This window comes from Ooceraea biroi, chromosome 13 (assembly GCF_003672135.1).
Source record: "Ooceraea biroi isolate clonal line C1 chromosome 13, Obir_v5.4, whole genome shotgun sequence".
Taxonomy (NCBI): domain Eukaryota; kingdom Metazoa; phylum Arthropoda; class Insecta; order Hymenoptera; family Formicidae; genus Ooceraea; species Ooceraea biroi.
In genome coordinates, this window is record NC_039518.1 from 4,454,695 (window position 1) to 4,471,275 (window position 16,581).

At 31.1% G+C, this 16,581-nt stretch overlaps 2 long non-coding RNA genes across 2 annotated transcripts in view; one reads left to right on the plus strand and one right to left on the minus strand.

Moving 5' to 3' along the window:
• Positions 1 to 9,578: 9,578 nt before the first annotated feature.
• Positions 9,579 to 10,225, minus strand: LOC113563262. The gene is made up of 2 exons (XR_003407387.1): positions 10,129 to 10,225; positions 9,579 to 9,820 (listed from the first exon to the last, which is right to left on the minus strand). It is a non-coding gene; the product is annotated as an uncharacterized LOC113563262 (long non-coding RNA).
• Positions 10,226 to 11,298: 1,073 nt separating this feature from the next.
• Positions 11,299 to 16,581, plus strand: part of LOC113563302 — a 14,102-nt gene continuing 8,819 nt past the window's right edge. The window contains exons 1-2 of the long non-coding RNA XR_003407398.1: positions 11,299 to 11,310; positions 14,868 to 14,870. This is a non-coding gene — a long non-coding RNA (uncharacterized LOC113563302). The remainder of the gene's footprint in view (positions 11,311 to 14,867; positions 14,871 to 16,581) is intronic.

The following is a 16,581-nucleotide window of genomic DNA, read 5'->3' on the forward strand; positions in this document are numbered from 1 at the left end:
GACCCATGTTTACTTGAACTTTTGCTTCTCTTCGTTTTTACTACTCATTCCTACATTTTGACCATCACTTTTGAAACACCCTGTATATATATATTATTTTTATTTTGTTTTGCAGAGTTTGATGGAAGTCACATATGAAATCATATAAACATATGTAACATGAATATTGTTATTTTTATATAGGTTTCCAGTAATGTGATGCTACGGAAAAGTGGATAAATGCAGTAAGTAATCAAACCAATGCAGAAAATCCAATATATAGAATCTGCATAAAACATTTGCAGATGATCAACTTGAACAATGTGCTTCATGGGTGTCCGATTAAAGAAGAATGCTGTTCCAACACTATTTTCCAATGTTAAAGAACAACACAGGTACAATGTAATGTTATAACTTGATATATTAGATAATACGCGAAATTCATATACATCAATACTGGCCTATACAAACGGATAAATATATAATGTGCTCGAAACTTTATCAGAATATCTATATTAATGAAGATAATATATTATTTATATGTATATATATTTATTTTTATAACCAAGCAGCAATAACATTAATTGCTTGTGTAGAAAGGAAATATGTCAAAACGTAAATGTGGAAAACCTGTTCTGCATTCTGATGACATTGGAATTGAAGAATCCATTCAGAACACATTGAAGATTCCAATCCATAACTGAAGAAAAAAGGAGAAGCGCAAAGGGAGAAGCTTAATTCCAATGAAATGGAATCAAGTACTTGTCCCTCTGAAGAAAATAGCGATTGTACTTGTACCGTGGAAACAATGCTTACAGATATCAATGAAGGAATCAACTCAACATCCTTTTCCAGTGTAGAAAAAAAACGAGAAAGCCATACTGAACAAATAATCAGAAACTGTAAAGAAACTATTAGATATCCTGGAGATTTGAGTAATACCGAATTGACTAACATGTCCACAGAGGAATTGATAAACATTATAAAAATGTTAAAAAGGAATTCAGCGAAAAAAGATAAAATTATTAAACGTTTACGAACTCAACACTATCGCAAGAGAAACAGAATTCAAAGTATGAAACAGTTAATAGATGAATTAACAAAAGAATGTAATCTATCCTTAAATGCCTCCGAAGTATTAAAGGTAAGGTAAAGTCATTTATAACATTAATAAAAAAAGGGAAGATGGACAAGTTGATACATGTTGCAAAACGTTTGTGAAACTAATGGGAAAGTAGAACATGCTAGACCAATAAAACCATTAAAATTGCAAACATGAAGTAAATCTGTTGAAAATCACTCCAAGAATTATAGCGTAAATATGTAAAAAACTACGGGGAATTGAATTTAAGTGTGCTCCCCTTTCCCTTATCTGTTTCATAAAACCTAATTAATTGGCAGTTATGTGTGCTGACCTATGCCTATAGAAATGACTTCTACAGTTAAAGGTAATGGTTAACACTTTGATCATGTATTACACAGAAGATGTTATATATTATATGTTATATATTCAGAACTAGTTATATATACAGATCATGTATTCACAAAATCGTTTATATATTGTAGAAATAAATAAATGGTGTATGCCATATGATGAAGTTATGTAATAAAGATATTTGTAATAATTGCTTTTAAACTCTTTCTCTTATTATTATAAGTTAATTTCTATATTTTGTTAAAATGCCTTGAGAACATGGTATAGTTTTTTTATTAAGAAGTCATAACATTTGTTTGTGAAATGAAAAAATGGGAAATTAAATAAATTAATAATAAATATTGATTTCATATTACGCATTACAAATATTAATTATATACTATTTTATGTTAAATCATAACTTTTCGTTTTTTGTTACGTTTGTAGACACTTTCGAAAGATAGTGATATTATTCGAGAAATTAAGACTGGCAAAAAGAAAGGCAAATATTCGCAAGAATTACGTGCCTTTGAATTAACATTAAGCTTTTACAGCTCAAAGGCATATGATTATGTTAGAAAAGTGTTTAAAAATAAATTACCAGCGCAGTCAACGCCTCGTGCTTAGTATAGCAGTACAAATGGATATCCGGGATTAACTCAAGAAGCAGTAGATATATTGCGAAGAAAAAGCGAAAATTCAGGCGAGAAATTGTATGCATGTCTGACTATGGATGAAATGGCAATTAGGAAACACATAGAATGGGATGATACACAAAAGAGATTTCTTGGCTATGTTGATTATGGATTGGAAATCCAGAATCCTGAACATTTGCCTATAGCTAAGGAAGCGTTGGTTTATTTATTAACAGGTATGAACCAAAGATGGAAGATTCCAGTAGCATATTTTTTAGTTAACGGGCTTTCTTCGAACGAACGAGCCGAAATTACGAAGAAAGTTCTTACTTTTCTAAGTACCTCTGGAGTTCAAATCGTAGCTTTAACTTTTGACGGACTTTCAGCTAATATTTCTATGTGTGATTATTAAAATTCAAGTATTGCTAATAATGATTACGGTTTTTTACATCCAATCGACAAATATAGAATTGCGATAATTTTGGACGCTGCACATATGTTAAAATTGATTCGAAATACTTTTGCATCAAAAAAGAAATTATATGACGGCGAAGGCAACGAAATTAATTGGAATTTTCTCGTAAAACTTGTGGAAATGCAACAAAACGGTTGTTTTCATTTGGCCAACAAATTAGCTGCTAAACATTTGCAATGGGAAAAAAATAAAATGAACGTAAAATTAGCTGCACAAACCTTAAGCGAAAGTGTTGTTGTGGCTTTAAAACAATTGCATGATAATGGTCATTCAGAGTTTTCTGGATGCAGTATTGCCACAGCAAAATTTTGTCGCATAATTAATAATACTTTTGACTGTCTAAATTCCAGAAGTTTATATTCCAATAAATTTAAGAAGCCATTGTCAGAAAGTAATATGAAAGAAGTATTTACATTTTTGATGAATCTATTGAATATTTGTTGTCAATTAAATTCAACATTAATGACAAACCGGTGATACAAACAAAATCAAAAACCGGTTTTCTCGGTTTTATTATAGACATGAAGAATTTAAAAGTGATATATTCTGATTACATAACAAAAGGATACATTAAATATATATTAACTTATAAGTTATCACAAGACCACCTGGAAATGTTTTTTTCATGTATTCGAGCGATGGGGGGATACAACAATAATCCTAATGTAAAACAATTTATGGCTTCGTATAAACGCCTTTTACATCACACTGAAGTGCAATCATCATCACAAGGAAATTGTATTTCGTTAGATAATACTTCTATTCTAAATGTTTCATCACGACAAAAATCCAATATAAATGCGGAAAAAGAAGATGAAGGAACTCAAGGAGATATCGAAGATATTTTGACTATTGATGATTTACCACTTTCACAAAATAATGCTGCTAATAACGATGCAATCATATATATAGCAGGATATGTTGAAAGACATTTTAGATTCCTTAAAATGTAAAGTTTGTTATAATTTACTTAATGATTGCGAAGAGATGACATCGACATTTATTGCTCGAAAAACTTTTGGATTTTTAAGATACCCTCGAAAAGACACATATATTGTAATAAATGTTGCAGAAAAAGTTTTTAATATGTTTAGAATAAATAATACATTAAATAACTTAAATACATATCAAAGACTGATTGCAAATACTTTCAGAAATATAAATACATCTGTAATATTTCAAAATTTCGATTTTCATATAGAATTTATGGAAACAGTTAATATTATGGAAAACCATAAATATATGATAATAAAATCAATTCTCAAGTTATTTTTTAAAATTAAATTATATTATTATGGTAAACAGATAACTTTAAAAGAACACAACGTGTTTATTAGACACGATTTAACTAAAAATATTCTTTTTAAAGGTCAATAATTATTTTTATGCAAATAATTAATATTACTTACATAGTTCCTTTTATGTTTCCTTATATTTCTTATGTAGGACATTATATGTTCTTTATATTATGCTCTTATATGTATTCATATATATTATTTATAGTTATAAATAATATTTAAATGTTATTTATGCATATTTAATAAGCATATTTAATTTTTATAACAATACTTTATGTGCAATAAGTTATGTTTTGCTGATACTTTATGTTGCATTTTATTTTGTTTTAAATACATTACTTTTTATATATGTGTGTGTGTTGCATTATTTTATTACTCACAATTGTTCCTTACATTTATATTATATACAATTATATTACTTATATTATTTACAATTTTTATTTTTCCTCATTTGGTCTATACACGGAATAACAAATACTTTGATTCAAATTTCCCGGTCTTTGGTCGATGGGGCGGAGCTTATATCGCGAAGATGTTGGATACACTCGTAGCATTGCTAATGAATGGAAAAAGTGGGGGGCTGGCAGTCCATATTTCTATAGTCAAAGGAAAATGTACGAATCTAACGAGACAATGCGAGAAGTGTACCATCAAGGAATGTACGAACCTAAAGAAACAATGTGTAAATATAAAGTTGAGAATCAATATCTCGGGTATACAAATGAGAAGCATCAATCAAATATCATACTATTCTACTATAAATATAAATACATATATGCATGTCCTCGAAGGGACGGCGAGCGCTCTCCGCTCGCTGCCTATATATGTGCAGTAGCAGATGTTACGTACGAGTACGCTGTACGCCGCGTAGCCATCTGGTGGCGACGTCGAGTACTACGCTCCTGCTAGCGTATACATAAACTTTACAAAGTAACTACAAGTTCGATATGCGCAAATGTGCAGCCGCAAGTATCTCGATGGATTCTATCTCTATAGATTACATAATAAAAAATGAGATTTATATAGCAGACTACTGTTATATAAAGCTTATACATAATATACACTGACTAAAACTAAAATGTAATCCACATATTTACTTTCTGATATCAGAGCTGAGGAGAGCTATTATTAAAGATATTTCGTACGGGAAACAATTGTAGAACTCGATAACATTAACTTAAACATCTATTCCGGATATTTAATCTCGCATATAATCAACGAAATGTATGTATAAAACAAAACACTATACTAAATATAAAAAGAAGAAATATCTTTCGAGGAAACAATCATCATTAAAACATTATGTACTTGGTGTATATAATTAGTCATTAGGTTTACTCTTATATATAATTAACAACCTCTATACATTAAACCAAACCCTTTGATATACATAAAAAACGTTAATTAATATGAGAGGGAAAATTATTCTTGGAAGAAAAAAATGAAACATGTACACAACATTATGGACTTACGTGTAACTAATTAATGATGTTTAGTGTCGTATATGAATAAGAAACTCAGTGCATTTAATTTAATTTTCAAATCGAAAGACTTTTACCTAATTTAATAACATAGAAATTATTAATTAACCATATCAAAATTGTTACATACACACACAGAGATCTTATTTCAATTTGTCTAACGGTTGAACTTTTCAATTTTATTACAAAAGTATTAACAATATCAAAATGCCAAACACGTATAATTTTACAAGTAGAGCTACTAATACTTAATATATAAATTTTATTTGTTTAACTTTACCTGTTTCATCGTTAAAAACATTCATCTTATTAAAATTATAACAAATGCCCCATAAGAAATTCACGCATTCAGTTCAACAGGCATTACATCATACAATTAATTATTTTATTTTATCATGCAATTATTTTTCGTTACATAAGCAATTTGTTTATCAATTTTCACATATTACAAACCTGGTAAAAATTAGATCATCGCGCGCGGTTTATCGACATAATCAATTTTAATAACAAGAATTTTAATTAAGTAAATAGTTTATGGTATTGTTAAGTAATTAGTTTTCTCTTAAATTAATATAACCTAATAAAGATATCGCGAATCCGCCTGCGATGTCTTTTTCAGAATCGTTTCTAGTTGTTTCGTTTCTAGTTGAACTTTCAAAAGGTATTAACATTTGTTTACATTGTAAAATAACTACCTTTGCCATTTGTTGAGATATCGCGAATCCGCTTGCGCTGTCTTTTTCAAAATCGTTTCTAGTTGTTTCGTTTCTAGTTGAACTTTCAAAAGTTATTAACATTTGTGTAAATAAAAAATAGCTAACTTTGCTATTTGTTAAGATATCGCGAATCCGCTTGAGCTATGTTTTTCAGAATCGTCTCTAGTTGTTTCGTTTCTAGTTGAACTTTCAAAAGTTAGTAACATTTGTGTAAATAAAAAATAGCTAACTTTGCTATTTGTTAAGATATCGCGAATCCGCTTGAGCTATGTTTTTCAGAATCGTCTCTAGTTGTTTCGTTTCTAGTTGAACTTTCAAAAGTTAGTAACATTTGTTTAAATAAAAAATAGCTAACTTTGCCATTTGTTAAGATATCGCGAATCCGCTTTCGCTATCTTTTTCAGAATCGTTCGTAGTTGTTTCGTTTCGTTTGTAGTTGAACCGTTCAAAAGATATTAACATTTGTTTAAATAACAAATAGCTAACTTTGCCATTTGTTAAGATATCGCGAATTCACTTACGCTATCTTATTCAGATCGTTTCTAGTTGTTTCGTTTGTAGTTGAACTGTCAAAAGTTATTAACATTTGTTTAAATGCAAAATAGCTAACTTTGTTGAAAATGGCTAAATTTGTTGAGAATCGCGACCGCTTGCGGCGTCTTCTTTAGGATCTTTTGTAATTTGTAGTGCTTTTCGTTTCGTTTGTAGTTGAAACGTTCGAAAATTATAAACAATTTAACAATGTGCAAAACGCTTTGCTATTTGTTGTAGAGAGAAAGAGAGATTTCTTATAATACTTGGTCTAGCAGCGCCAAGTATTTTGTACTAACTAAATATTATTTAATTTCAATAAAATGTTTACATTTTGTAGTGTAACCTCTGTTATGTTTTTCTATTACGTTTTCTACACCTTCCATTGTTAGAATTCAAAAAAATTAAAATCCAAGTGATAAATGAAAGCTACTACCACTAGCGTTGGAAGAGAAAGATCCTTGAATGACAATAAAAAGATATGTATCACTTAGTTTTTATTTGTTAAAAGTAGTTGTACAACAATAATTTTTCAAGACAATATATACATATATTCTGTTTGTAATTGATAAGATACTATCTCTTGAGTTTTTTAAATAGTTGTACAATAATTACTTTTCGAGATAATACATTCTCTCTGCAATTTGCGCAATGTGAAGATTTCATAGATTTTGGTGAAAAAATACTCTAATAATATTTAAAGAGAATTTTCTCAAAAGGTCTGAAGACAATATTTTAAAATATTAAAGATACTACTACTGAAATTTATTGAAAGCACAAAGATATTTTAAGGGGTTACATACCTCCAGAATTTTCAAAAAATCGATGTTTTTTGTTTACTGATTTTATATATACAGGGTATTTTCTAAGTAAGTAGACAAACTTAAGGAGGATATTCCTTGGCTTATTTTAAGAAGAAAAGGTCATATAAACATATGTCCTAAACTGCTTTGTTTTCCAAAAAAAGTACATCACTGTTTTCGTTCACTTTTCGGATAGCGTGCTTTTGCAGTACAAGTCAACAAATTTCAACAGATCTCAGAAATCGCATAATAGATGGATGTGAAAGAATACGTAACACTCCAGGTATTTTTGAGCGTGTACGTTAATCAATGGAAAGGAGAGTTGAGGCGTGTATCATGGCTGCAGGTGGACATTTTCAGCAGTTACTGTGATGTTATTATTTTTCTTTTTAGTTACTATTTTCTTTTTCGTTATAATTTTTCTTTTTGGTTACTATTGTTTTTCATTTGTTTCATTTGCAATAACACAAACTGTTCTATAATAAACGAAAAGTGAACGAAAACAGTGATGTACTTTTTTTGGAAAACAAAGCAGTTTAGGACATATGTTTATATGACCTTTTTTTCTTAAAATAAGCCAAGGAATATCCTCCTTAAGTTTGTCTACTTACTTAGGAAACACCCATTATATATATATATATATATATATATATATATATATAATGGGTGTTTCCTAAGTAAGTAGACAAAACATATATATATATATATGTTTTGTCTACTTATATATATATAAAAACATATATATATATATATGTATATGAAAGGGCAGTTTTCGGGACATTTTAAAAGACCCATATTTCCCACCGTAGATATAGAGTACACCTTGAATAGAAGTCATTGCCATTTGAATTTTTTAAAAATCTTGTGCACTTTCCAAGATAAATAGACCGACATATCGTAAGGCAGTTTTCAGGACTTATACATTTTATACCGAATACAGTAATGTATGTCGTTCTCAATACTTTTTTCCTTTAGATATAACATGTATAAGTAGTTTCCTATCAAATTTAGGCTTTAGTGAATTAAAATTTAAAAGATAGAATCTACTTTTTGGATATGTCCTAAATACTACCCTTCAGTCGACTAATATATCGCCAGAAAGGCATATTTCAGGTCCTTTGTATTTTACGTCTACAACACAAAATAATTTTATGATTTGAACGTTTCCGAGTCTGAACAGGAAGAAATGATCTTAATGAAGTTATTTTATGCTATGAGATATAACTAAACATCGTAACAATGAATATATATACGAAAATCTCACGACCTGAAAACTGCCTTTCGAACGAATATAATATATATATGTATGGGCAGCTTCCAGGTCCCTCATTTTTTCATTTTGTGGTTACTCCACCTTTTCGTTTTTCGTATGACTATATATAAACAACAAGAGATTTTATTTTCGTTTCTCTTTTCTTAAATCATCGAAATATATAATTATGGTAGACAAAGTAAAGACAATTTTTTTAAAGACAACAATTAATAGATAAAGCCTGACTATTCCGTTTGCAAATGTATACAAAGAACCAACACTAAAAACATTAATGCAAACTTTCCATTCTGCTCATACTCCGCTATTAGACATGAATACATGAAATCCCATAGAGAGAGAAGAACGGCAAACGCCGTCGCGTGTCGAAAGTCGATCTCTGCAGATTTCTGTACCGAAAACAGACAATACATGTAACGCATTATATGAGCAACACTATCCTTTTTTAACGAAAGGGATATCTTCGTCCGATTTCGAGATATAAGACTTACTAACTATTCTATATTGCTCCTGATCGTCGATTATAAAAAAAGCGGGAAAGCGGGCCGGGTGATAACGTTACAGCTTCCGCGCTCTCTCTCGCCTTAATATTCGAAGGTAAAGTAATCGTAAAATTCTAATGTGGCAATCCCAATAACACAGAGTTTGTGGAATAATGTGCTTTTTGAATGACGTCGATATCGCTAGTGATTGCCGAGATAAAGGGGAAAAACGTATTCGAATACTTTTTGGCTTAAATCTCCGCAATCATTAAAAATATCGACATCCTTCGAAGAATACATCCTACATACTCTGTTTCTGAGGATTACTGAATTAGATGTTTACGAGTACTATTAGCTTTGTATATATTTGATTGTAAAAAAGGCGGGCAAGCCGATTGGCTTCTCGACTTCTCACCGAATACTTTGTTGCTTAAATCTCGGGATATAATAACAAGGTGGGATGAGATCGTGTCAAATTAGAACAATACGAAATATTATACATAAAAGAAGTTTGAATATCTCTTTATATACGTTATCTCTTAAGACAGATGGTAGATACATTTTGTCGTTTGTTTTAGTACGTTTTTGATTGTGTTTCGTATACTTTGATCTTTTCGAAAGATTCCTGAACTTAAAGTAGACTATAATAGTTTAATAGTAATAATATAATATAATGGAATATGAAGAAAATTGAAAGATATATTCTCATCTGAGAAACTGTGTTCAGTGTCAGGATCTGAAACATGCAAGAAATATTTAGGTTTTATTAGCTTGAATACGTATATTATTATAGGATATATGATATCATTGTATTACATTATAGCATTGGAGGTATAACTTTATAATAATACAGACATGATATCGATCAACATTTACAATATTGATACATTTACAATATTCGAATAACCAACTATTATTGACCAGTAATTTATTGTTCGATATCGTGACTGTATTATTATACAGTTATAGGTTAAGGGCATCTAATATCGTATACATAATTTTAAATGCTTCTCTGTGATAAAGATTCAAACATATATTACTCACCAGTACGTCATGGTTTACGGTTTTTGGGTATTTTGTTATGTACCCAACTTCTAATTTGAGGAACAGAACGACGATTGAGGCACATATTTTTCCTTTTCAATTTAACCATCTCACAACATCATCCTCTCGTAACACAGGAAATACAATATTTCTTCAGATGGAATTTGCACATTCATGGATTCGGCCTTCAACCTTCCTACAGATCTGCCACCAACTTTTTTCGTGCGCTCTTAATATGACGACGTATATTATTTTACTAAAAACTCCTTTGCGTCTGGCACAACATATAAAATCGCGTGCTTGTATGTGTTTTGATTCCTTTGGTCTTCTACAAACTATAAGTTCTCCTTTATTGTAGGTGCCATCTGTGTTAAACAAGTAATTGCCTTTTCGTTTACTAATACTAATGATTTTTTTCCTCTCCGTACTACCTAAAAGAAATTAAATCAGAGTAAAGTAGAAAAAATAAAAACTTATAATTCTATAATATTGATCCTTATAAAAATATGTAGTTAGATATGTTAAATATGTAGTTAAATGTGTTACATATGTAGGTAGATGTATTGAGTATGTATTTAAATATATTACATATGCAGTTTTTTCATATATGTCATATATTTTTTCACAATATGTAGAATTGTTTTATATTTAAAATACCATAGCATATATAATAAGTATATCCTCTTATATTCCGTTTAATAGACACGTTTATGAATAAAAGTAATTGCATTCAAAAGTTTTACTGAATATGTTAGTGTTCCAAGATAACATATTATTATTGATTGGGAGGAGCAATGAAGACAATGTTCATTGATTGCCTACCTATGGGTAGTGAGGTAAACATTTTTATTTCTTCCTCATTCTTATGCACCTGTTCGAGATTCCTACATATCATGCATTATAATTTCTTACACTAACAACAGAAATTCTTTTTGTCTGCACCTTTTGGTTTTGAATAACTCACATTTAACTCATAATTATCACAGATTTTCTTCCGAAGTATTTAATGATGTTTCTAAGCTGCTATGCTTAGCAACATTATTGGAATCCTTTCGACATGATTGTGCATATATTTATATCATCTTCTTCTATTGTATTCCTTGAATCATTATTATAAGAATAATCAGAACCCTTCTGTATCATCATTACTACTGTTATCGTGAGCGTAATATCTGTATAAGAGTGCGTTTCTATAGTTTCAATATTATTGTGTGTAGAACTGAGGTTATAAATATAACATTCTTCAGATCTGAACAGTATTACTTACAACGTCCTCTTCATTCTGATTTGATAATATATCTGCATTATCGTCGCTAATCAGAGTATTCGAACTCCATACATAAATTCGTAAATTCCCCATTGAAGTTATTATCAGTACGGTCTAGTACATCATTGTTGATACTTTCTTGTAAGATGACACTCCTTTCATTGAAATTTTCTAATTCGTCATCTATATCAGAGATTACATCTTGTACATCACAACTATTATCACCTATAAAATAATAATGGATCATAATTAATCATATAATTACGTCTTATCCTGCGTCTTATTAAGTTTCTGATATAAATACCTTCATTAGGCATTGTATCTTTATGAGCTGTTGTATCTTCGTTAAGCGTAGTATTTTCATGAAGCATAGTATTTTCATTAAGTGTTGTACCTTCACTAGGCATTGTACCTTCATTAAGCATTGTACTTTCACAAGACATTGCATCTTCATTATACGTTGTATCCTCTTTACGCATTGTATCTTTGTTAAGCGTTGTACTTTCATTAGGCATCCTATCTTTATTTGTATCTTTATTTATATCAACTACAAGGTATAAAGAAAAATTAGTTTTAATCAGTTATGATATATGTTAAATCGTATTATGAATTGAGATGAGTAAAACGTATAATTCTTACCAATATCCTTCAACAGCCTTACAACTGGAATGGCCATATTCAGATTTTTAGTTATAGTAGTAAGTATATCAACATTTTCTGTGGAATATAAAGAATTACAATGAGTTATTAACAAAAAAATAGATGTATATATATGATTTGCATAATAGATATATACACATATATGTATGAATTCTTTATACAATACTTTATATCGTAATTTATAAAATGACATATTTTCATTCATCTCATAACCTAATAAAAAGGGATTAAAAGAGGAAAAACAAAAAAGTGTGTACCGTTCAAAGTAATCAATGTCCTTCTTCTACGTTTCGTCTCCACACTAACAATAATAATGCTGTCCGCGCAAATATGTACCATACTTCTCGATGCAGGATTTCTTTTCTCCTTTATTCTTTTGCATTTTGTTATTACTTTTGTCTTCGCGTTTTTAGATACTTCGCAGAACATGCCCTCCACGTACGCGCAATAAATCAGCTCGATATTGCACGTGTTACAAGCATCTCATTTCACGAACTTTACATTGCCCGCTGAATAGAAAATTTCTATACTCTGTTTAGCGAGAGTATATTATCGGTCTGTGTATAGCCAAAGTGGAAAGAGGGTGGCGTGTAATGGTTTCCACGGATTGTTTAAGGCCGATTCAGACGGATTTGCATAAGCGCATAAACATATGCCTAAGAAATTTGATTGCTCCATTTCATTATGCATATGCACATGCTTATGCGTGCTTATAGACCAATCAAATTCCGTATGCATATGTTTATACGCTTATGCAAATCCGTCTGAATCGGCCATTAATATGCGCATTAAATAGTAAATAACTAGTAGTATTCGTTTAACTATTGACTGATTAGCTGAAATGCTAATGCTGATACGTGTATCAAACGATCGGTATACAGCCAGTGGCGCGCTACCAGTATACGGAATACGGGACGCTCGGTCCCGGGGGCTCAATTATGTATCTTTTAGTGGTGAAAAGTACAAAAGTGAACAAATTCACAAGGGGGTCGATTGTGTATCATATCACTTAGGTGAAAATTACAAAAGAGCAAAGTTACTAGATGTTAACCAACGAAATTATAAATATTCTAGTAAAGTTGCTCACTTCTGTTATTTTCAACTTAGTAATATAATACACAATCGATTGCAAGATGTTGACCAGTAAAAGTATAAATAGTCTAGAAAATGAGCTCATTTTTGTACTTTTCAGCAGTAAAAGATACATAATTGACCCCCCCCCCCCCCGGGACCTAGCGTGCCATATTACGTATATACTGGTAGCGCGCCACTGGCTTTACACGGATCGTTTGATACGCGTATCAAATAGCATTTCAGCTAATCAGCCAATAGTTAAACGAATACTACTAGTTATTTACTATTTAATGCGCGTATTAAAAGCCGATTCAGACGGATTTCTATAGGCGCATAAACATATGCATAAGGAATTTAATTGCTGCATTTCCTTATGCACATGTACATGCTTATGCGTGCTTATAGACCAATCAAATTCCTTATGCATATGTTTATGCGCTTATGCAAATCCGTCTGAATCGGCCTTAAACAATCCGTAGAAACTAAATCATTACACGCCACCCCCTTCCCACTTTGGCTATGCACAGACCGATGATATACTCTCGCTAAACAGAGTATAGAAATTTTCTATTCGCCGGGAAATCTACAGTTCGTAAAATGAGATGCTTATAACACGTGTAATATCGAGTTGATTTATTGCGCGTACGTGGAGTGCATGTTCTGCGAAGTATCTAAAAACGCGAAGACAAAAGTAATAACAAAATGCAAAAGAATAAAGGAGAAAAGAAATCCTGCATCGAGAAGTATGGTACATATTTGCGCGGACAGCATTATTATTGTTAGTGTGGAGACGAAACGTAGAAGAAGGACATTGATTACTTTGAACGGTACACACTTTTTTGTTTTTCCTCTTTTAATCCCTTTTTATTAGGTTATGAGATGAATGAAAATATGTCATTTTATAAATTACGATATAAAGTATTGTATAAAGAATTCATACATATATGTGTATATATCTATTATGCAAATCATATATATACATCTATTTTTTTGTTAATAACTCATTGTAATTCTTTATATTCCACAGAAAATGTTGATATACTTACTACTATAACTAAAAATCTGAATATGGCCATTCCAGTTGTAAGGCTGTTGAAGGATATTGGTAAGAATTATACGTTTTACTCATCTCAATTCATAATACGATTTAACATATATCATAACTGATTAAAACTAATTTTTCTTTATACCTTGTAGTTGATATAAATAAAGATACAAATAAAGATAGGATGCCTAATGAAAGTACAACGCTTAACAAAGATACAATGCGTAAAGAGGATACAACGTATAATGAAGATGCAATGTCTTGTGAAAGTACAATGCTTAATGAAGGTACAATGCCTAGTGAAGGTACAACACTTAATGAAAATACTATGCTTCATGAAAATACTACGCTTAACGAAGATACAACAGCTCATAAAGATACAATGCCTAATGAAGGTATTTATATCAGAAACTTAATAAGACGCAGGATAAGACGTAATTATATGATTAATTATGATCCATTATTATTTTATAGGTGATAATAGTTGTGATGTACAAGATGTAATCTCTGATATAGATGACGAATTAGAAAATTTCAATGAAAGGAGTGTCATCTTACAAGAAAGTATCAACAATGATGTACTAGACCGTACTGATAATAACTTCAATGGGGAATTTACGAATTTATGTATGGAGTTCGAATACTCTGATTAGCGACGATAATGCAGATATATTATCAAATCAGAATGAAGAGGACGTTGTAAGTAATACTGTTCAGATCTGAAGAATGTTATATTTATAACCTCAGTTCTACACACAATAATATTGAAACTATAGAAACGCACTCTTATACAGATATTACGCTCACGATAACAGTAGTAATGATGATACAGAAGGGTTCTGATTATTCTTATAATAATGATTCAAGGAATACAATAGAAGAAGATGATATAAATATATGCACAATCATGTCGAAAGGATTCCAATAATGTTGCTAAGCATAGCAGCTTAGAAACATCATTAAATACTTCGGAAGAAAATCTGTGATAATTATGAGTTAAATGTGAGTTATTCAAAACCAAAAGGTGCAGACAAAAAGAATTTCTGTTGTTAGTGTAAGAAATTATAATGCATGATATGTAGGAATCTCGAACAGGTGCATAAGAATGAGGAAGAAATAAAAATGTTTACCTCACTACCCATAGGTAGGCAATCAATGAACATTGTCTTCATTGCTCCTCCCAATCAATAATAATATGTTATCTTGGAACACTAACATATTCAGTAAAACTTTTGAATGCAATTACTTTTATTCATAAACGTGTCTATTAAACGGAATATAAGAGGATATACTTATTATATATGCTATGGTATTTTAAATATAAAACAATTCTACATATTGTGAAAAAATATATGACATATATGAAAAAACTGCATATGTAATATATTTAAATACATACTCAATACATCTACCTACATATGTAACACATTTAACTACATATTTAACATATCTAACTACATATTTTTATAAGGATCAATATTATAGAATTATAAGTTTTTATTTTTCTACTTTACTCTGATTTAATTTCTTTTAGGTAGTACGGAGAGGAAAAAAATCATTAGTATTAGTAAACGAAAAGGCAATTACTTGTTTAACACAGATGGCACCTACAATAAAGGAGAACTTATAGTTTGTAGAAGACCAAAGGAATCAAAACACATACAAGCACGCGATTTTATATGTTGTGCCAGACGCAAAGGAGTTTTTAGTAAAATAATATACGTCGTCATATTAAGAGCGCACGAAAAAAGTTGGTGGCAGATCTGTAGGAAGGTTGAAGGCCGAATCCATGAATGTGCAAATTCCATCTGAAGAAATATTGGAGATTGTGGGTGCGTTTGTTGGCGAGGTCAAGAAAACCGAATCGACGCGTCCCCTTCTTATATTCTCTTGCCTCGCAGCCCTTCCCGTTCCCACTCTTCCTTTCCCCGTATTCTCGCCACCCTCCCGTTAACTTCCCCATTCAAGGCTTCCCCTTCAGCCGATTCAACCCCTGCCGACAATCCGGCGCACGATAGCATTTCGTTCTACAACTTACCCACTTCCAGCTCGCTTTACAGCCGCGCTACCCTGTTTTCCGTCCGAGAATCTTCATCGATTATCGGCTGGAAAATCGCCCCGCGTAAGAAAGTTTCCCTGCGGGCTCGGTGTGTCAAGTGCGAGCCGTCAGGCCGCCGTTTTACGCCGACACAATCTAACGGTAATGATTATTCGCTCCTCGTGCAACTGCAAGAGAGAGAGGGGAAGTGCACCACAAAATTTCTCTCAATCCTTTTTCCTGCACGTGCCGAACTCGAGTTCTTCGCGAATGCCGCGTTGTTCGTTCACCGCGGATAAAACGACTGAAATCTCGATCCCGCTTCGCATTGAGATTCCTATCTGCCTGCAAAATATATCAGCGACGTTA